The following is a 23,785-nucleotide window of genomic DNA, read 5'->3' as shown; positions in this document are numbered from 1 at the left end:
TCATAAAAAATAAAAATATAAAAAAATTATGTAATGAGAAAAAAGGCAGAGTTTACTAAAAAAATTTAAATGAAAGAAAAACAAGTAAGGAAGGCTAAGTTCGGGTGTAACCGAACATTACATACTCAGCTGAGAGCTTTGGAGACAAAATAAGGGAAAATCACCATGTAGGAAAATGAACCTAGGGTAACCCTGGAATGTGTTTGTATGACATGGGTATCAAATGGAAGGTATTAAAGAGTATTTAAAAGGGAGAGGGCCATAGTTCTAAAGGTGGACCAGGGGTGACTCTAGAATGTGTTTGTACGATATGGGTATCAAATGAAAGGTGTTAATGAGTATTATAAAAGGGAGTGTGCCTTAGTTCTATAGGTGGACTCCTTTTCGAGATATCGCAATAAAGGTGGACCAGAGGTGATTCTAGAATGTGTTTGTACGTTATGGGTATCAAATGAAAGGTGTTAATGAGTATTTTAAACGGGAGGGGCCTTAGTTCCATAGGTGGACGCCTTTTCGAGATATCGCCATAAAGATGGACCAGGGGTGACTCTAGAATGTATTTGTACGATATGGGTATCAAATGAAAGGTGTTAAAGAGTATTTCAAAAGGGAGTGGGCCTTAGTTCTATAGGTGGACGCCTTTTCGAGATATTGCCATAAAGGTGGACCAGGGGTGACTCTACAATGTGTTTGTACGATATGGGTATCAAATGAAAGGTGTTAATGAGTATTTTAAAAGGGAGTTATCCTTAGTTCCATAGGTGGACGCCGTTTCGAGACATCGCCATAAAGGTGGACCAGGGGTGACTCTAGAATGTGTTTGTACGATATGGGTATCAAATGAAAGGTGTTAATGAGTATTTTAAAAGGGAGTGGGCCTTAGTTCTATGGGTGGACGCCTTTTCGAGATATCGCAATAAATGTGGACCAGGGGTGACTCTATAAAGTGTTTGTACGATATGGGTATCAAATTAAAGGTATTAATGAGGGTTTTAAAAGAGGTGGTGGTAGTTGTATATGTGACGGCGTTTTCGAGATATCGACCAAAATGTGGACCAGGGTGACCCAGAACATCATCTGTCGGGTACCGCTAATTTATTTATATATGTAATACCACGAACAGTATTCCTGCCAAGATTCCAAGGGCTTTTGATTTCGCCTTACAGAACTTTTTCATTTTCTTCTACTTAATATGGTAGTTGTCACACCCATTTTACAAAGTTTTTTTCTAAAGTTATATTTTGCGTCAATAGACCAATACAATTACCATGTTTCATCCCTTTTTTCGTATTTGGTATATAATTATGGCATTTTTTTCATTTTAATAATTTTCGATTTCGAAAAAGTGGGCGCGGTTATAGTCAGATTTCGTCCATTTTTTGTACCAAGATAAAGTGAGTTCAGATAAGTACGTGGACTAAGTTTAGTAAAGATATATCGGTGTTTGCGCAAGTTATCGTGTTGACGGCCGAGGGGAAGGACAGACGGACAACTGTGTATAAAAACTGAGCGTAGCTTCAACCGATTTCGCCCATTTTCACAGAAAATAGTTACCATCGTAGAGTCTATGCCCCTACCAAATTTCAGAAGGATTGGTAAATTTTTGTTCGACTTATGGCATTAAAAGTATTCTAGACAAATTAAATGAAAAAGGGCGGAGCCACGCCCATTTTGAAATTTTCTTTTATTTTTGTATTTTGTTGCACCATATCATTACTGGAGTTGAATGTTGACTTAATTTACCTATATACTGTAAAGATATTAACTTTTTTTTTTTTAATTTGACTTTAAAACAATTTTTTTTTAAAGTGGGCGTGGTCGTTCTCCGATTTTGCTAATTTTTATTATGCATACTTATAGTAAAAGAGTAATGTTGCTGCCAAATTTCATCATGATATCTTCAACGACTGCCAAATTACAGCTTGCAAAACTTCTAAATTACTTTCGTTTAAAAGTGGGCGGTACCACGCCCATTGTCCAAAACTTTACTAATTTTCTATTCTGCGCCATAAGTTCAACTCACCTACCAAGTTTCATCGCTTTATCCATCTTTGGTAATGAATTATCGCACTTTTTCGATGTTTCGAAATTTTCGATATCGAAAAAGTGGGCGTGGTTATAGTCCGATATCGTTCATTATACCTTTCATGAAAATGAAATGGTATATTAATTTCGTCACGAAATCCAAAATTGTAAGTCCTTAAAGGAAAATAGATAGACCCACCATTAAGTATACCGAAATAATCAGAATGAAGAGCTGTCTGCCGTCTGTCTGTCTGTCCGTCTGTCCGTCTTTTTTTTTTTTTTTTTGCGGGGAGGCTGAAAAATGCCTAATGCACCATAATTGCTACCGTCGCAGCAACCGTGTGTCCGTAGACTAAAAAACAGCCCCGTTCTGGAACCGTCGCCCACCCCGGCACCACTTTCGCATTACTTCAGGGTGGCGTTCCATATTTCTCATTTTTTAAGAGCCTACTGTTGTCCCTGCGTCCAGGTTCCCGCTATTTGCTCTGAGTGTCCATTTAATCGCCACTGCTTCGCATGCGCATTTCTCTGCGCTCCCTCTCAGCATCCATCAGGCGTGTCATTACTATAAATGCCATTTTGCTCACTGCAGTCCAGCACTCTTTCCTGTTGCACATATGTGAAACTAAATTTCTCGTAGTAGGTTCCTCCCCAAAGACTCCATGCAAGGTGAGTCTTTCTTCGTGGAAACGGGGGCAGTAGAACATGACGTGTTCTGCGTTTTCTAACTCTGTGGTACACATTGGGCAATGAGGATCTTCCTCTATCCTACGCTTCCATAAATACTCTTTGAAACCGCCATGTCCACTCATTATCTGCGTGAGATGGTAGTTCAGTTCGCCGTGCTTCCGCTCATTCCATTGAGCTACGTTCCAAACTAGTGTGAAAGTCCAACGCCCTTTACTCGAGGCCTCCCACCGTTCTTGCCACTTAGCTATTGTTTGTGTCCTTTTCTTGTCTTCTTCAAATGGTCGCTCGATATTAGTGTTATACAGATCGGCCATTTCGCTTGCCAGTAAGTCCACTGGGATTTTACGGGTTAGAACCAGGATCGCGTCGTCGGACACCGTCCGATAAGCACTTGCTATTCTTAAAGAAGCAAGTCGGTACGCTGCTAATATATATGTTTGATGGGTCTGTTTAGATCCATACCACACTGGTGCTGCATATAGTATTATTGAGCTGGTTACTGTGGACAATAGCTGACGTATAGCTTCGCTCGGACCACCAATGTTAGGCATTATTCGCATAAGTGATCCATTAACTTTGGTAATTTTCTCCCCCACCGCTCTGAAGTGCTCTTTGAAAGTTAACTTAGAGTCAATGTGCACTCCTAAGTATTTTAAGGAATCCTTTGAGGTGATTTGATGAACCCCGACAGTTAAGACTAACTCGTTCGCCGACCGTTTGGAGCTTCCTAATACCACTTCCGTCTTTTGGCTAGCCAACTCCAGTCCTGTATTAGTCAGCCATTCCTTTATTCTTGCCACGGCATCATTACATAATGCTTGAAGCAGGTCCAGTTTCTTGGCCACTACTACCACTGCAATATCATCAACATATCCCACAATTTGCGTGTTTTCTGGTAGATCAATCTTTAGCACCCCGTCATACATTACATTTTAAAGCGTTGGACCGAGAACAGATCCCTGTGGGACGCCTCCTGTGATTTTGTACTCTTTTGCTCCTTGATCCGTGTCAAAAAGATGTACTCTGTCTTTAAGATGGCTACCTATAATTCTGCGTAAGTAAGCTGGAGTGCCGAAGCTTTGCAACGCTGCCATTATCTGCATCCAGTTCGCAGTGTTAAAAGCATTCTTAATGTCCAACGTAATCAGTGCACAGATCTTCCTTTTATTTTGGCCACCAGAGATAGCTTCTCTAGCTATATTGACGACTGTTTGTATTGCATCTACGATGGATCTTAATTTGCGAAATCCATATTGACTATTCGATAAGCCACCTGGTCTTTCTAGAGTCAGCTGTAGGCGCTCACTAATTATACGCTCGAAAATCTTCCCTAGGGAATCCAGCATACAAAGTGGCCTATATGAGGATGGTTGGTCTGGCTGTTTACCACGTTTCAGCAATAGGACAAGTCTTTGTCGTTTCCACGTGCGAGGGAACACGCCTTCTTGCATACAGGCATTAAAAAGATCAGTAAATAATGTAGCCCTAGTTGCAATCGCGGCTTTAATGGCTATGTTTGGTACTTCGTCGGGTCCTGGGGATTTGTTATCAGCAACTCTTTTTGCAGCGTCCTGCACCTCTTGCTCTGTAATTTGCGGAATTTCCGTACTTTCTAGATCCTCGCTTGGAAAAGTCCAGCGATCTTGCGCCGGGAAAAGTGTTTCAACAATAATATTCATCAGTATCGGGCACGTAGGTTGCTGTGATATCGGTCCTTTAACTTTGGCCATCACAGTTCTGTAGGCTGATCCCCAAGGATCTAGGTCGACATTATCCAGCAGTTCCCTAAAGCATAACTTCTTGCTATTTTTTATGGCATTTTTAAGTGCGACATACATAGGTGCTGTGTAGCTCTGCATATCGTGGTGATGAGCGTGCCCTCTGCGCTATTCTTCGTGCTTTGTAGCATTTTCTACGCTCTTCCGAAATTTCGTCATTCCACCAATATACTGGAGTGCGCTGTGCTTTTCCGCGACTTCTGGGCATGGCCGCATCACATGCCATACATAGCAACTTAGTGATTTGAACCGACTGGTCTTCCGCATGCGATTCTCGTACTATGGCGTCCTTCCAGATAATGTCAAATATTTGTGGGTCGAAAAGGTGCTGTTTCCATTTCCTACTATGTCGATGTCTTGCTGCTACCGTTCGTGGAGTTTCGAGCAGCTCTACGCTAATAGCTTTATGGTCGCTGTGTGTGTAGACGTTGCTTATGGACCACTTTGCTCGTCTTGCTATTTCGCTGCTAGCGAAGGTGAGATCTATAATGGATCGTCTGGTACCTATATCGAAGGTATATATCCCTGGTTCATTTAGGAGTTCTAGCCTCAAAGAAGCAAGGCTTTCGAGGAGAACTCTCCCTCTTTCGTTGGTTCGTCTACTTCCCCACACAGATGACCATGCATTGAAGTCTCCACACACTAAAAGCGGGTGTTTACCTCGTGCTTCAATGGTGATCCCGTATATCATGTCTTCGAACTCGGCGATGGTCGTGCTCGGAGGGGCATAGCAACTGAAGACGTATATACCGTTGATTTTTGCCCACGTGAATCCTGCTACCGTTGGCGTCATAATTTCCTGTGGGAGAAATTTCCCTGGTGCCCAAATTGAGGCTTTCCCTGCTGAATCTGAGAGCCAACCCTGCTCCTGGCGATTTTTGTATTGTTCAGAGAGTACCACTATGTCATATACTCCTTCATAAACTGTTTGGGATAATAGCTCTTGGGCTGCCTCGCAATGGTTTAAATTGAGCTGCAATACCCTCATGAGACAGTCATTTTGCTGCCATCTCCTTGTGGGCATTTAAAACTGCCTGCTGAATGTTGTCCCCCACATAGCGCGCATTTCGGTGCATTTTCGCAACTTGCAGCCTTATGACCTTCCTGGCCGCATTTCCTGCATAGGCTAGACCTATCTACAGTCTCCTTACATTTCTGAGCTATATGCCCGTAGCCCCAGCACCTATAACAGCGTTTTTCTTGCTTGAGCTCTCTAATTCGGCAGGAAACCCATCCTACTTGGATTCTTTGCGTATTAAGAACTGCCTTGGCATCATCCGCTGTAAGGCTTATAAATGCCGACTTCGTGCCACTGTACCCTGTGCGTATGCTTTTTATGGCAGCCACATCTGGAAGTTTGATGTTGCATTGCTGGTGGAGGGCGTTGCAAATCTCCTCGGGCGTAGTAATCTCATCGAGATCTCTGCACTGTAGCGTGACCATTTGGGACTTTGTTATAACTTTAGCCGAGTCCTTTAGTACCGCTTCAATTTCTGCTTGGTACGCGCTTGTTTTCCCATCTTGCGATTTTTTCAGCTCTAGTAACAGCTCTCCTTTCGCCGTTCTTCTAATCGTTTTGACGTCATCACCCAGGGATTTTAATTCGTCGCATCTTCTCACTTTACGCAATATGTCGGCGTACGTCGCATCCCCCGCCTTGGAAATGATGATTGCATCCGGCCTAGCCTTAAGTGATTTTTTCTTGCTCTTCTTTTTGGCTAACTGCCACTCTCCCGTCTTTTGGGCTGCAGTTTCCTCTTTCCGCTCCGTCTTCTCGTGCATTTCTTGCCGTCGTTTGTGACCACCCACGTGCCCTGGTAAGACATCTTTTACTGTAGTAGTGGGTTTTACCACGTTGTTCTACTTGGTCGAGTACGAATTATTCCTCGGTCGCTTTCCTGGGGGTGATGGACTTCTATCCTTGGCGCATTCGCTTGCACGCAATTTATGTTCTAAATTCTTTACCTCTAGGGCCGACTCGATGTACAGCACCTTTATTACGGAGGCCAAGCGCTTCGTCTGTTCGTCTGTCTGTTTGTATACAAACTAGTCCCTCAATTTTTGAGGTATCTTGATAAAATTTGGTGAGCAGGTGTATTTGGGTGTCCGATTAGACACTTGTCGGAACCGGCCGGATCGGACCACTATAGCATATATCCTCCATACAACCGATTTTTCAGAAAAAGAGGATTTTTGTAATATCTTACTCAATTTAACAGATTGAAGCTTCAAACTTCACCATATACTTTCGTATATTGCACATATTGTTGCCTGAAAAAATTGATGAGATCGGTCGTATATATAGTATATATGCCCCACAACCGATTGTTCAGATAAGAAACTATTCGTAATTACTGCCCTATTTTAAGAGCTAGAGGCTTCAAATTTCAACGAATGCTTACGTATATAGCATATATTGTTGTCTGAAAAAATCATACAGATTGGTGGTATATAGTATATATATGGTGGTATATATAGTATATATATATATTTTCGCAATTTTAGCCCCATTTTAACAGCTAGAAGCTTCAAATTTCACCGAACGCTTACGTATGTGGCATATATTGTTGTCTGAAAAAATCATGGAGATCGGTTGTATAAATAGTATATATCTCATACAACCAATTGTTCAGATAAGAAACTTTTCGCAATTTCTACCCCATTTTAACAGCTATAAGCTTCAAATTTCACCGATTACTTACGTATATAGTATATATTGTTGTGTCAAAAAATCATAGAGATCGGTGATATATATAATATATATATGATGGTATATATAGTATATATATAGTATATATATATTATTTTATTTGCGATTTCGGCCCCATTTTAACAGCTAGAAGCTTCAAATTTCACCAAATGCTTACGTGTATAGCATATATTGATGTCTGAAAAAATCATTGAGATCGGGTGTATACATAGTATATATCTCATACAACCGATTGTTCAGATAAGAAACTTTGCACAATTTCTGCCCCGTTTTAACAGCTAGAAGCTTCAAATTTCACCAAATGCTTACGTATATAGCATATATTGTTGTCTGAAAAAATCATAGAGATCGGTGGTATATATATTATATACTTCATACAAACTGTCATTTTTGCCCCTTTTTTACGGATAGAAGCTTCAAAATTCATCAAGTTTCATCAAATAGTTACGTTTACTTCATATATTTTTGAAACACGTGATTCATAGTCGTAGTTTTTACATGCAGACCACAAAAAACGTGAAGCTTTGCATCCTCACACAAAGGACCTACCGATTTTTTTATTTTATATTTATCTTAAAAATCGTTTAGATATGTTCAAATTTCACCAAATGTTTACGTGTATAGTATATATTGTTGTCTGAAAAAATCATAGAGACCGGTGGTATATATAATCTCATACAACCGATTGTTCAGATAAGAAATGCAATTTCTTCCCCATTTTAACAGCTAGAAGCTTCAGATTTCACCAAATGCTTACGTGTGTAGTATATATTGTTGTCTGAAAAAATCATTGAGATCGGTGGTATATATAGTATATATCTCATACAACCGATTGTTCAGGTAAGAAACTTTGCGCAATTTCTGCCCCGTTTTAACAGCTAGAAGCTTCAAATTTCACCAAATGCTTACGTATATAGCGTATATTGTTGTCGGAAAAAATCATAGAGATCGGTGGTACATATATTATATACCCCATATAAACTGTATTTTTTTGCCCCTTCTTTACGGCTAGAAGCTTCAAAATTCAAAATATTTCATCAAATAGTTACCTTTACGTCATATATTGTTGAAATACGTGATTCGTAGTCATAGTTTTTACATGCAGACCACAAAAAACCTGAATCATGCGTAATTCAGTTTTTCTCATTTCTACACTAACAACACAATTGAGACATTTTGTCTCTATATTGATTTGTATGCCATGTAGATTTGTTTTTGTAAAGTTCTTCTTCGTTGCGAATGAGAAGCTTTGTAAACTCGGGCTCAGTTGTACATATTTATGTATGTTTGTTTAATGGTGTGTTCAGTTTATACTTGTATTTAAGAATTCATGAGCTTAACACCGGCTTATAATAATTGAATTTCAATTGTTATGTTTTCTAAGATAAACTGAAAAGAAAGAAACATTTACTGGCATATTGCGATGGACCCATTTCGAAAACCGCCAAGGTAATCATCATCAGGCAATTTTGTAATGTTATCAAAGGTTTCACCGGGATTCGAACCGTGAATCACATGGTGAAACTGTAGTAGCCTTTAACCACCAGGTCATCCTGCTGGTATTTGTTTTCATGCTTAATTCAGTTTTTCTCATTTCTACACTAACAACACAATTGAGACATTTTGTCTCTATATTGATTTGTGTGCCATGTAGATTTATTTTTGTAAAGTTCTTCTTCGTTGCGAATGAGAAACTTTGTAAACTCGGTTGTACATATTTATGTATGTTTGTTTAATGGTGTGCTCAGTTTATACATATATTTAAGAATTCATGAGCTTAACACCGGCTTATAATAATAGAATTTCAATTCAATTCAATTTCGAAATAGGTCTATCGCAATATACCAGTAAATGTTTCTTTCTTTTCAGTTTCTCTTAGAAAACATAATAACTGAAATTCAATTATTATAAGCCGGTGTTAAGCTCATGAATTCTTAAATATAAGTATAAACTGATCACACCATTAAATAAACATACATCATTTGACAAAACTTGATCAGCTTTACAGGGAATTTAAATTCAGCTCTGTCAAAGACTGCATTGAAATTGAGAAAAAAAGGCGGTCCGTATCGATTCTCTTCTCTTGAGTCTTCTTCAGGATCTGTCCCAAGATGAAGGTCTGGTTGAAAGTAGATTCGGATTCGCCAGCCCTGAAGCCGCACTGATAAGGTCCAATCAGTACGTTGACTTTGGGCTTAGGTCTTTCGCACGGTATGGTAAATAGAACGTTATACGCGATACTAAGCAGTTTGATTCCGCAGTAATTAGCGCGGTTTGTGGAATTTCTTGTGGATTGGTAGAGGGGACTTAAGTTCTCTGATCATATGTATTTTGTTTAGGAGAGCAGCAGCTCAGCAGAAAAATATCGTTTTCACTTCGCCTGGCTGGTCTTGTCATCCGCTAGCTAGCAATAAGGAGATGTGCTCCCTTAACAACATGGTACACACTTTGAAAATAAGAATCTATCCTGGTTGTTGTTGCTGTTGTGATTGAGAGATTGACAGATTGAAGCTTCAAACTTCACCATATACTTTCGTATATTGCACATATTGTTGCCTGAAAAAATTGATGAGATCGGTCGTATATATAGTATATATGCCCCACAACCGATTGTTCAGATAAGAAACTATTCGTAATTACTGCCCTATTTTAAGAGTTAGAGGCTTCAAATTTCAACGAATGCTTACGTGTATAGTATATATTGTTGTCTGAAAAAATCATTGAGATCGGTGGTATATATAGTATATATCTCATACAACCGATTGTTCAGATAAGAAACTTTGCGTAATTTCTGCCCCGTTTTAACAGCTAGAAGCTTCAAATTTCACCAAATGCTTACGTATATAGCATATATAGTTGTCTGAAAAAATCATAGAGATCGGTGGTATATATATTATGTACTTCATACAAACTGTAATTTTTGCCCCTTTTTTACGGATAGAAGCTTCAAAATTCATCAAGTTTCATCAAATAGTTACGTTTACTTCATATATTTTTGAAATACGTGATTCGTAGTCGTAGTTTTTACATGCAGACCACAAAAAACGTGAAGCTTTGCATCCTCACACAAAGGACCTACCGATTTTTTATTTTATATTTATCTTAAAAATCGTTTAGATATGTTCAAATTTCACCAAATGTTTACGTGTATAGCATATATTGTTGTCTGAAAAAATCATAGAGACCGGTGGTATATATAATCTCATACAACCGATTGTTCAGATAAGAAATGCAATTTCTTCCCCATTTTAACAGCTAGAAGCTTCAGATTTCACCAAATGCTTACGTGTGTAGTATATATTGTTGTCTGAAAAAATCATTGAGATCGGTGGTATATATAGTATATATCTCATACAACCGATTGTTCAGGTAAGAAACTTTGCGCAATTTCTGTCCCTTTTTAACAGCTAGAAGCTTCAAATTTCACCAAATGCTTACGTATATAGCATATATTGTTGTCTGAAAAAATCATAGAGATCGGTGGTACATATATTATATACCCCATATAAACTGTATTTTTTTGTCCCTTTTTTACGGCTAGAAGCTTCAAAATTCAAAACATGTTATCAAATAGTTACTTTTACGTCATATATTGTTGAAATACGTAATTCGTAGTCATAGTTTTTACACGCAGACCACAAAAAACCTGAAACTTTGCATCCTCACACAAAGTACCTACCTATTTTTTATTTTATATTTATCTTAAAAATTGTTTAGGTATGTAGATCTGTTCACTAGATATTTCTTATCTTATACATCCGATTATTCGGAGATTACGAACGGGATAAGATTATTGTTCAGCCCCATTCATGAAAGGTATGAAGTCTTCGGCATAGCCGAACACAGTCCCGTCCTTACTTGTTTTAAATAGCGATCTGAGATGAGTGCCCAGGAACCTACATACCAAATTTCATCAAGATAGCTCAAAATTTACTCAAGTTATTGTGTTAACGGACAGACGGACGGCGGACGGACGGACATGGTTCAATCAAATTTTTTCTCGATACTGATGATTTTGATATATGGAAGTCTGTATCTATCTCGATTGCTTTATACCTGTACAACCAACCGTTATGCAGTCAAAGTTAATATACTCTGTGAGCTCTGCTCAACTGAGTATAAAAATAAAGTACTTAAAGTGCGAAAATTATTAAGTGATGTGAATAAACAGTTCCATATAAAAACGCAATAAGTGCACTTAGACCTTTTTCCGGGTTTTGATGTTATCATTGTGGAAATATGAAGATTCGGATATTTTATGTTGGGATTCCCATTGAGATCTATGTACGTAATTAATTTGTATTAAATTTGTAAACATTCATATTCATGAAATGGAGATGAATATATATGACCATATCTAACATAAAATATGGTCTGTGAACGATATAATACTAAGATATAACAAAGCAGAATAAATTAGAAAGAAAAGAAAAAGAAACAAAAGCATTGAAATTATTCACGCAAACATCTAATCTAATATCTAATCTAATCTAATATATATATTATAAATGGGAAAGTTTGGATGTTTGGATATTTGTCCAGACGTTTGTCTTTGTGACTCAATCACGCAAGAACGGCTGGACTGATTTGAATAAAATTTTGCACACATATAGAAAATAGTCTAGAAGGATCTATTAGCTATATATTTTTCAAAAGGGGCGTGGTCCCCGCCTCCTAGGAACAGTTATAGTTTAATTATTAAATTTTTTCGTCTTTGCGACTGAATAACGCCAGAATGGCTACACGGATTTTGATGAAATTTGGGACACAGACAGTAGTCTACTAGCGAAATTTTTTTCGAACATGGAAAGAGGGGTGGGGGTCCCACGACCCCTTCGAGCAATTACTTTTTAATAATCTTTACACATTATAACTTTACGTATACTGGCCTTCACCAATATCACAGACTCAAGGGCTCAAATAAGTCGAGGGCTTACAAAGTGAGCAGTGACACCCTCCGCCCCCCCCCTTTATCTCCCCCTCTGGTGTAAAATCTATAAATTGTTATAACTCAATATAAATTTTCTCCTATATCAATAGTTTTTGGTATCTGGCACATACAGATCGAGATCTAGACAATTTTGGAAAAAAGAGCAGCGGTCCTTCTCCTCCCCCCATCCGCCCTCCTTCAACTGTTTTTATTAGCACGCTTTTATTAGCTTTACCTGTATGTTTCTTTGTAACTTCTCATTCGCTCCAACTCGCCTGCTGCCTTATTAAAATGGTTCTAAAATTAGATTCGCCTTATTTGTAATCCCGTTAGGGTCATATCGAGACCCTTCCGGGATCATTTCTGGATGGTTTTCGGGATCCGTTCGGGATCCCGCCGAGGTCATTTCGGGAATTTTTCGGGATCATTTGAGGTCCCTTCCGGCATCATTTCTGCATGGTTTTCGGGATCCGTCCGGGATCCCGTCGGGGTCTTTTCAGGGTTTTTCGAGATCATTTGGGGTGCCTTCCGTCATCATATCTAGATGGTTTTAGGTATCCGTCCGGGATCCCGTTGGGAGTCATTTCGGGACTTTTTCGCGACAAATACGGGATTATTTGGGGACCCTTTCGGCATCATTTCTGGATGGCTTTCGGGATCCATCCGGGATTCCGTCAGCGTCATTTCGGAACTATTAGGGGATAATTTGGGGACCTTTCTGTCATCATTTCTGAATAGTTTTAGGGATTCGTCCGGGAGCCTATGGGGTCATTTCGGGATAATTTGGGGTACCTACCGGCATCATTTCTGGATGGTTTTCGGTATACGTCCGGGATCCCGTCGGGGTCATTTCGGGACTTTTTCGGGACCATTTGGTGTCCCTTCCGGCATCATTTCTGGATGGTTTTCGGGATCCGTCCGGGATCCTGTTTGGATCGTTTCGGGACTTTTGGGGAAAATTAGGGGTCTCTTCCAGCATCAATTCTGGATAGTTTTCGGGATCCGTCCGGGATGCCGTCGATGTCATTTCGAGACTATTTCGGCATCATTTGGGGTACCTTCCGGCATCATTTCTAGATGGTTTTCGGGGTCATTTCGGAACTTTTTCTGGACTAATACAGGATCATTTGGGGACCCTTTCGGCATCATTTCTGGATGTTTTACGGGATCCGTCCGGGATCCCGTCGGGGTCATTTCGAGATTTTTCGCGACTAATACGGGATCATTTGGGGACCCTTTCGCCGTCATTTCTGGATGGTTTTCGGGATCCGTCCGGGATCTCGTCAGAGTCATTTCGGGACTATTTGGGGATCATTTGAGAACCTTTCGGGCATCATTTCTCGATAGTTTCCGGGATCCCTCGGGGATCCCTTCAGGGTCATTTCGGGATCATTTTGGGGTACCCACCGGCATCATTTCTGGATGGTTTTCGGCATTCGTCTGGGATCCCGTCGGGGTCATTTCAGGACTTTTTCGGGATCCGTCCGTGATCCCGACGGAGTCATTTCGGGATTATTTGAGGTACCTACCGGTGTCATTTCTGGTTGGTTTTCGGGATCCGTCCGGGATCCCATCGGGATAATTTCGGGACTTTTTCGGGATCATTTGGGGTCCCTTCCGGCGTCATTTCTGCATGGTTTTCGGGATCCGTTCGGGATCCCGTTGGGGTCATTTCAGGGCTTTTTCGGGATCATTTGGGGTACCTTCCGTCATCATTTCTAGATGGTTTTGGGTATCCATCCGGGATCCCTTCGGGGTCATTTCGGGACTTTTTCGCGACTAATACGGGATCATTTGGGGACCCTTCCGGCATCACTTCTGGATGGATTTCGGGATCTGTATGGGAACCTTTCAGGGTAATTTCGGGACTATTTCGGGATCATTTCGAGACCCTTTAGGGGGCATTTCATGACTTTTTCTGTATTATTTCGGGATTATTTGGGGACCCCTCCGGCATCAATTGATGGTTTGCCGGATCCATCAGGGTAATTTGGGGACCCTTCCGAGGGTATTTCGGGATCCGTCCGGGATGCCGTAGGAGTCATTTCGAGATTTTTTTTTACTTTTTGGGTATAGTTTTGGGACCCTTCCGGGATCATTTCTGGATACGTGCGGGATCCCATCGGGGTCATTTCCGGACTATTTCGCGACTAATACGGGAACATTTGGGGTACCTACCGGCATCATTTCTGGTTGGTTTTCGGGATCCGTTAGGGATCCCATCGGGGTAATTTCGGGACTTTTTCGGGATCATTTGGGGTCCCTTCTGGCATCATTTCTGGAAGGTTTTCGGGATCCGTCCAGGATCCCGTCGGGGTCATTTCGGGACTTTTTCGGAATCATTTGGGGTCCCTTCTGGCATCATTTCTGGAAGGTTTTCGAGATCCGTCCAGGATCCCGTCGGGGTCATTTCGGAACTTTTTCCCGACTAATACGGGCTCATTTGGGGACCCTTACGCCATCATTTCTGGATAGTTTTAGGGATATTTTCGGGATCCCGACGGGGTCGTTTCGGGACTATTTCGGGATAATTTGTGGTACCTACCGGCATCATTTCTGGTTGGTTTTTTGGATCCGTCCGGGATCCCGTCGTGGTCGTTTCGGGGCTATTTCGGGATAATTTGTGGTACCTACCGGCATCATTTCTGGATGGTTTTCCGGATCTGTCCGTTATCCCGTCAGGGTCATTTAGGGATCTGTTCGAGATCCCGTCAGTGTCATCTCTGGACTTCTTCGGGACTATTTCCGGATCATTTTTTGATGGTTTCCGGGATCCGTCCGGGAGCCCGTCTGGGTCATTTCGGAACTTTTTCAGGGCTAATATGGGATCATTTGGGGACCCTTCCGGCATCACTTCTGGATGGATTTCGGGATCTGTACGGGAACCCATCAGGGTAATTTTGAGACTTTTTCCGGACTATTTCGGAATCATTTGGAGACCCCTTAGGCGTCATTTCATTTTTCTGTATTATTTCGGGATCATTTGGGGACCCTTCCGGAATTGAGATGGTTTGCCTGATCCATCAGGGTGATTTGAGGTCATTTCCGGGGTCATTTCTGGATCCGTCCGGGATGCCATAGGAGTAATTTCGAGACTTTTTTGTTACTTTTTCGGGATAGTGTTGGGACCTTCCGGGATCATTTCTGGATCCGGGGTTATTTTCGGACTATTTCGGGATCATTTTGGGACCCTTCTGGAATCATTTCTGTATGGTTTTCGCGATACGTCGTGGGTCCCCTCGGGGTCATTTCGGAACTTTTTCTGGACTATGTCGGGATAATTTATTAACCCTTCTTGGATATTTTCTGGATGGTTTTTGAGATCCGTCGGGGAGCCCGTCAGGGTCATTTCGGAATATTCTCGGGACTATTTCGGGCTCATTTGGTACCCTTTAGGGATCATTTCTGTGTGGTTCTCTGGATAAGTCTGGAATCGTGTCGTTGTCATTTCGAGTTTTTTTGGGTCTATTCCGGGAACTTTTGAATACCCTTTTTTCTGGATGGTTTTAGGAATCCGTCCGCGATAGCGTCGGGGTCATTTCGTTGCTTTTTATGCATAATTTCGGGATCATTTTGGGATCCTCAGCTCATTTAGTTCTTTTTTAATCAATTACAAATATAAAATGCATTACACAGAAACAAAATTTTAAACAGGTAACTTGATAAGCAGGCTAACGTGAATAACCCATATATTTCATTTTCTCCTTGCGGATGGGGCCGCGGGTAAAGGCTAGTATCTAATATATATTATAAATGGCAAAATTTGGATGTTTAGATGTTTGGATGTTTGGATGTTTGTCCAGACGTTTGTCTTTGTGACTTAATCACGCAAGAACGGCTGGATGGATTTGGATGAAATTTGTCACTCATATAGCCAATAGTCTAGAAGGATCTACTAGCTATATATTTTTCAAAAGGGGGGAGGTCCCCGCCCCCTACGAACAGTTATAATTTAATTATTACATTTTTTAGTCTTTGCGACTGAATCACGCCAGAACGGCTACACGGATTTTGATGAAATTTGGGACACAGACAGTAGTCTACTAGCGAAATTTTTTTCGAACATGGAAAGAGGGGTGGGGGTCCCGCGACCCTTCGAGCAATTACTTTTTAATAATTTTTACACATAATAACTTTACGTATACTGGTCTTCACCAATATCACAGACTCAATGGGCCAAATAAGTCGAGGGCTTACAAAGTGAGCAGTGACACCCTCCGCTCCACCCCCCCCCCCCCCCCCCCTCCCTTTCTCCCCTCTGGTGTAAAATCTATAAATCGTTATAACTCAATATAAATTTTCTCCTAAATAAATAGTGTTTGGTATCTGGCATATACAGATCGAGATCTAAACAATTTTGGAAAAACGAGCAGCGGTACTTCTCCTCCCGCCATCCGCCCTCCAACAACTGTTTTTATTAGCACGCTTTTATTAGCTTTACCTGGATGTTTCTTTGTAACTCTTCAATCGCTCCAACGCGCCTGCTGCCTTATTAAAATGGTTCTACAATTAGCTTCGCCTTATTTGTAATCCCGTTGGGGTCATATCGAGACCCTTCCGGGATCATTTCTGTATAGTTTTCGGGATCCGTCCGGGATCCCGTCGGGGTTATTTTGGGATATTTTCGGGACTATTCCGGGATCATTTCGGGACTTTTTCGCGAACATTTAGGGACCTTTCCGGCAACGTTTCTGGATGGTTTTCGGGATCCGTTCGGGATCATTCCGGGACTACTAGGAGATCATTTGAAGACCTTTCCGGCATCATTTCTGCATAGTTTCCGGGATCCGTCGGGGATCTCGGCGGGGTCATTTCTGCATAGTTTCCGGGGTTCGTCCGAGATACCGTCGGGATCATTTCGGGACTTTTTCTCGACTAATTCGGGATCATTTGGAGACCCTTTCGGCATCATTTCTGGATGGTTTTCGGGATCCGTTCGGGATCCCAGCAGAGTAATTTCGGGACTATTAGGGGATCATTTGGGGACCTTTCCGGCATCGTTTCTGGATAGTTTTCGCGATCCGTTCGGGATCCCGTAGGGGTCATTTCGGGACTTTTTCGGGATCATTTGGGGTCCCTTCCGGCATCACTTCTGGATGGTTTTCCGGGTCCGTCCGGGATCCCGACGGGGTCATTTTGGGACTATTTCGGGATCATTTTGGGGTACCTACCGGCATCATTTCTAGATGGCTTTCAATATCCGTCCAGGATCCCGTTGGGGTCATTTCGGGACTTTTTCGGGATTTTTTGGGGTCTCTTCCGGCATCATTTCTGGATGGCTTTCGGGATTTGTCCGGGATGCCGTCGGGGTTATTTCGGGACTTTTTCTCGACTAATACGGGATCATATGGGGACCCGTCCGGGATTCCGTCGGGGTCATTTCGCGACTTTTTCGGGATCATTTGGGGTCCCTTTCGGCATCATTTCTGGATGGTTTTCGAGATCCGTCCGGAACCCGTCGGAGTCATTTTAGGACTTTTTCCGGATCATTTGGGGTACTTTCCGGCATCATTTCTAGATGGTTTTCGGGATGCGACCGGGATCCCGTCGGCGTCATTTCGGGACTTTTTCTCGACTAATTCGGGATCATTGGGAGACCCTGTCGGGATCATTTCTGGATGGTTTTCGGATCCGTTCGGGATCCCAGCAGGGTAATTTCGGGACTATTAGGGGATCATTTGGGGACCTTTCCGGCATCGTTTCTGGATAGTTTTCGCGATCCGTTCGGGTTCCCGTAGGGGTCATTTCGGGACTTTTTCGGGATCATTTGGGGTATCTTCCGCCATCATTTCTGGATTGTTTTAGGGATCCATCCGGGATCCCGTCGGGGTCATTTCAGGACTATTTTGGGATCATTTGGTGTACCTTCCTGCATCATTTCTGGATGGCTTTCGGTATCCGTCCGGGATCCCGTCGGGGTCATTTCGGGACTTTTTCGGGATCATTTGGGGTCCCTTCCGACATCATTTCTGGATGGTTTTCGCGATACGTTCGGGATCCCGTCGGGGTCATTTCGGGACTTTTTCGGGATCATTTGGTGTCACTTCCGGCATCATTTCTGGATGGTTTTATGGCAGTATACAATAGATCACATAATTAGTTTGTTAACAAATATAACTTAATAAGTGTGGTATGTGTGATTTTCCGTATTTAAGCTGGTTTTATGGCAGTATACAATAGATCACATAATTAGTTTGCGAACAAATATAACTCAATAAGTGAGGTATGTGTGCTTTTCTGTATTTAATCTGGTTTTATGGCAGTATACAATAGATCACAAAATTAGTTTGCGAACAAATATAACTTAATAAGTGAGGTATGTGTACTTTTCTGTATTTAATCTGGTTTTATGGCAGTATACAATAGATCACATAATTAGTTTTCGAGCAAATATAACTCAAGAAGTGGGGTATGTATGCTTTTCCGTACTTTAGCTGGTTTTATGGCAGTATACAATAGATCACAAAATTAGTTTGCGAACAAATATAACTTAATAAGTGAGGTATGTGTGCTTTTCTGTATTTAATCTGGTTTTATGGCAATATACAATAGATCACATAATTAGTTTGCGAACAAATATAACTCAATAAGTGGGGTATGTGTGCTCTTCCGTATTTAAGTTGGTTTTATGGCAGTATACAATAGATCACAAAATTTGTTTGCGAACAAATATAACTTAATAAGTGAGGTATGTGTACTTTTCTGTATTTAATCTGGTTTTATGGCAGTATACAATAGATCACATAATTAGTTTGCGAACAAATATAACTCAATAAGTGGGGTATGTGTGATTTTCCGTATTTTAGCTGGTTTTATGGCAGTATACAATAGATCACAAAATTAGTTTGCGAACAAATATAACTTAATAAGTGAGGTATGTGTACTTTTCTGTATTTAATCTGCTTTTATGGCAGTATACAATAGATCACAAAATTAGTTTGCCAACAAATATAACTTAATAAGTGAGGTATGTGTGCTTTTCTGTATTTAATCTGGTTTTATGGCAATATACAATAGATCACATAATTAGTTTTGGGAACAAATATAACTTAATAAGTGTGATATGTGTGCTTTTGCTTATTTAGGCTGGTTTTATGGCAATATACAATAAATCACATAATTAGTTTGCGAACAAATATAACTCAATAAGTTGGGTATGTGTGCTTTTCCGTATTTAAACTGGTTTTATGGCAGTATACAATAGATCACATAATTAGTTTGCGAACAAATATAACTCAGTAAGTGGGGTATATATACTTTTCCGTATTTAAACTGGTTTTATGGCAGTATACATAGATCACATAATTAGTTTGCGAACAAATATAACTCAATAAGTTGGGTATGTGTGCTTTTCCGTATTTAAACTGGTTTTATGGCAGTATACAATAGATCACATAATTAGTTTGGGAACAAATATAACTTAATAATTGAACTTAAAAACAAAATGTATTTTTTTAATTCGAGGAAACTGCATTGCACTATTCACGTAAGCGTGCCTTTCAGGTTTTCAGCTCATTTAGTTATTTTTTTAACTTGATAAGCAGGATAACGTAAATAACCCATATATTTTATTTTCTCCTTGCGGACGGGGCCGCGGGTAAAGGCTAGTATATATTATAAATGGGAAAGACGTTTGTCTTTGTGACTCAATCACGCAAGAACGGCTGAACCGATTTGAATGAAATTTGGCACGCATATAGCTAATAGTCTAAAAGGATCTACTAGCTATATTTTTTGAAAAGGGGGAGGTCCCCGCCCCCTAGGAACAGTTATAATTTAATTATTGTATTTTTTCTTCTTTGTGACTGAATCACGCCAGAACGGCTACGGATTTTGATGAAATTTGGGACACAGACAATAGTCTACTAGTGAAATTTTTTTCGAACATGGAAAGGGGGTAGGGGACCCACGACCCCCTTTGAACAAATACTTTTTAGTAATTTTTACACATAATAACTACGTATACTGGCCTTCACCAATATCACGGACTCAAGGGGTCAAATAAGTCGAGGATTACAAAGTGTGCAGTGACACCCTCCTTTCTCCCCCCCCCCCCCCCTTTATCCCCCCTCTGGTGTAAAATCTTTTAATTGTTATAACTTAATATACATTTTCTCCTAAATCAATAGTTTTTGGTATCTGACATACAGATCGAGATCTAGACAATTTTGGAAAAAAGAGCAGCGGTCCTACTCCTCCCGCCATTCGCCCTCTTTCAATTGTTTTTATTAGCACGCTTTTATTAGCTTTACCTGTATGTTTCTTTGTAACTCTTCATTCGCTCCAACTCGCCTGCTGCCTTATTAAAATGGTTCTACAATTAGCTTCGCCTTATTTGTAATCCCGTTGTGTTCATGTCGACGCCCCTTCCGGGATCATATTTGGATGGTTTTTCGGGATCCGTCCGGGATCCCGCCGGGGTCATTTCGGGACTTTTATGGTACTATTTCGGGCCTTTTACGGTACTATTTCGGGATCATTTTGGGACCCTTCTGGGATCATTTCTGTATAGTTTTCGGGATCCGTCGGGGTTATTTTGGGATATTTTCGGGGCTATTCCGGGATCATTTCGGAGCTATTTCGCGATCATTTAGGGACCTTTCCGGCATCATTTCTGCATGGGTTTCGGGATCCGTTCAGCATCTCGTCGGGGTATTTTTGGGATCATTTGCGTACCTTTGAGAGATAAATTCTTGATGGTTTCCGGGATCATTACGGGAATTTTTCGGTGTCATTTTGGGTCCCTTCCACCATCATTTCTGGATGGGTTTCGGGATCCGTCCGGGATCCCGTCGGGGTCATTTCGTGACTTTTTTTGTATTATTACGGGATCATATGGGGACCCTCTCGACTTCATTTCTGGATGGCTTTCGGGATCCCATCAGGGTTATTTCGCGACTTTTCCGGAATAATCCGGATCATTTTGCGACCATTTCGGGATAATTTGTGGATGGGTTTCGGGATCCGTCCGAGGACCGAACTTGGAAGTGATAATGTGATTAGTGAAAAGATTTGGTGTATGCGTATGTATACACAAATTTACCAATTGATTGTGTAAGCCGATAAGCTATGGCTAACGTAAAAAAGGACTGTATGCAGAGGCTTATGTGTTAAGTGGGATAAGTACAATTTCGTGGTGGCAACGGCGCGCACCTACGTAAATGTTAAGGAATGTGCTAATGCAGATTCGCTACTAAATTGTATAAGCCAATAAGTAATCGCTAGTGCAAAAATGGTGTCAGTGGAAAAAAAATAAAAATATATGTACGCTTGTTATGGACTTTTTGGTAATTTAACCAAGGACTGTGAACTTTTCTATCACAAAATAAGATCAGTCAAAACTGATTGGTATATTGCCGCAAGTGAGAATAATAATTCTTAAATTTTTCAAATCATTGTGCAAGGAATAAGGTTATTGGCCACCCAAACAACAACAACAATATGTGTGTATGAAAATAAGTGCACTTTGTGCTATAGCAACAAACTAAATTGCGATCGTATTGGCCGTGTAAATAAGCGCAAGTAATTTTTATGTGGAAAAATTTGTTTGATTGAATGTGCGCGCAAATCACAATTAAATCTTTTGTTTAAGTAACCTTAATAAATCAAAATTTTGTGCTGTGGACTAAATGAATTTTTTCAGATAAATCCTGCAAAGGTGAAAGTAAAAAAGTGGCGCTAAGCGGTGTTTAGGTTATGTAAACTTTTTAGAGCAGGGTTGTGCTACCTTGAGCTGTGTCCGGAAAATCTTACCGCGGGTGGGGGATTATTCCGGATAGTCACAAGGCGTGATGCACAAACTTTAAGTAACTGCGTTAAGCGCTTTTTTTCTCTATTTTTGCACGAAATATAAATTTTTCACTTAACACTAACTTGCACTTTTTTGATGGGAAAGAACCAATTTATAATTTATTTTGAAATATTTATTAACAACAAAAAAAAACACTACTTCGCACGGAATAAACCACGTACCTTTTAATTAATTCGTCGATCCGGAGTAATATAATCTGATTTTTTTGTCGGTGTTGTTGATGTTGGTGTTGCCAAACGGTTGTTGTGTGCAAACGCTGACGATTATATTATCACGATTGTAAAGGATGTTTAATATTATCTTCCGTGTAATATCGGTATGTATTGCGTTGAACAAATACGTGTTTGGTAGATCTGCTTCTTTGATTATCACGAAATTTGAATGGTGCTTCTGATTAATGGCCTAGGGAGTGGAATGGACTGTAGTTATGTGACTGGTTCTCTTTACATACGTACTACCACTCACACATGCCTGTGTGTATAGTGATCACAAAATAACCAAAGCAAATTATGTGACGAGGGGGGGGAGATATATTTAGGCCTGTGGCCTAAACACAATCAATTAAAGGCTTTCTGTGAGGTAAAAAATATGCCCAAAAATAAAATGCTTAATGAAGAAGAAAGGTCGCTTTCCAAGGCCGTTGGTTCTATGTACCGGAGTGACTCGGGATTTTTCCCGAACAAGGACTGCCATTTCAGTGCAACCCCATTTAATTTGTTGCGTCCCTCCCACAAATTGTCATCCTCCCAGTAGCTCCTTGCAGCGGGACTGCTCCATATTCTCTTGCTCCGGCAATGCATCGAACCCAATCCGGGTCCGTCTCCTGACCCCGGTCCTGCGAAATGGTTTTGCTGCATCTGCCGGAAAAGAATCTTTTTAGGATGGTCATACTCCCCCCCCCCCCCCCCCCCCCTCCTCTACCTTCCAGCAGCCCGCTGCTCAGCAAGCCACAATAAGTACCCGCTGCTGCTCGCGCCCCACGGCGCTACCAACTGTAATTTTAACAGCTAGAAGCTTCAAATTTCACCAAATGCTTACGTGTATAGCATATATTGATGTCTGAAAAAATCATTGAGATCGGGTGTATACATAGTATATATCTCATACAACCGATTGTTCAGATAAGAAACTTTGCGCAATTTCTGCCCCGTTTTAACAGCTAGAAGCTTCAAATTTCACCAAATGCTTACGTATATAGCATATATTGTTGTCTGAAAAAATCATAGAGATCGGTGGTATATATATTATATACTTCATACAAACTGTCATTTTTGCCCCTTTTTTACGGATAGAAGCTTCAAAATTCATCAAGTTTCATCAAATAGTTACGTTTACTTCATATATTTTTGAAATACGTGATTCGTAGTCGTAGTTTTTACATGCAGACCACAAAAAACGTGAAGCTTTGCATCCTCACACAAAGGACCTACCGATTTTTTATTTTATATTTATCTTAAAAATCGTTTAGATATGTTCAAATTTCACCAAATGTTTACGTGTATAGCATATATTGTTGTCTGAAAAAATCTTAGAGACCGGTGGTATATATAATCTCATACAACCGATTGTTCAGATAAGAAATGCAATTTCTTCCCCATTTTAACAGCTAGAAGCTTCAGATTTCACCAAATGCTTACGTGTGTAGTATATATTGTTGTCTGAAAAAATCATTGAGATCGGTGGTATATATAGTATATATCTCATACAACCGATTGTTCAGGTAAGAAACTTTGCGCAATTTCTGCCCCGTTTTAACAGCTAGAAGCTTCAAATTTCACCAAATGCTTACGTATATAGCATATATTGTTGTCTGAAAAAATCATAGAGATCGGTGGTACATA

The sequence above is a fragment of the Eurosta solidaginis genome, chromosome X (genome assembly GCF_040869045.1).
Source record: "Eurosta solidaginis isolate ZX-2024a chromosome X, ASM4086904v1, whole genome shotgun sequence".
NCBI classification, from domain to species: Eukaryota; Metazoa; Arthropoda; class Insecta; order Diptera; family Tephritidae; genus Eurosta; species Eurosta solidaginis.
This window is presented reverse-complemented; position numbering follows the sequence as displayed.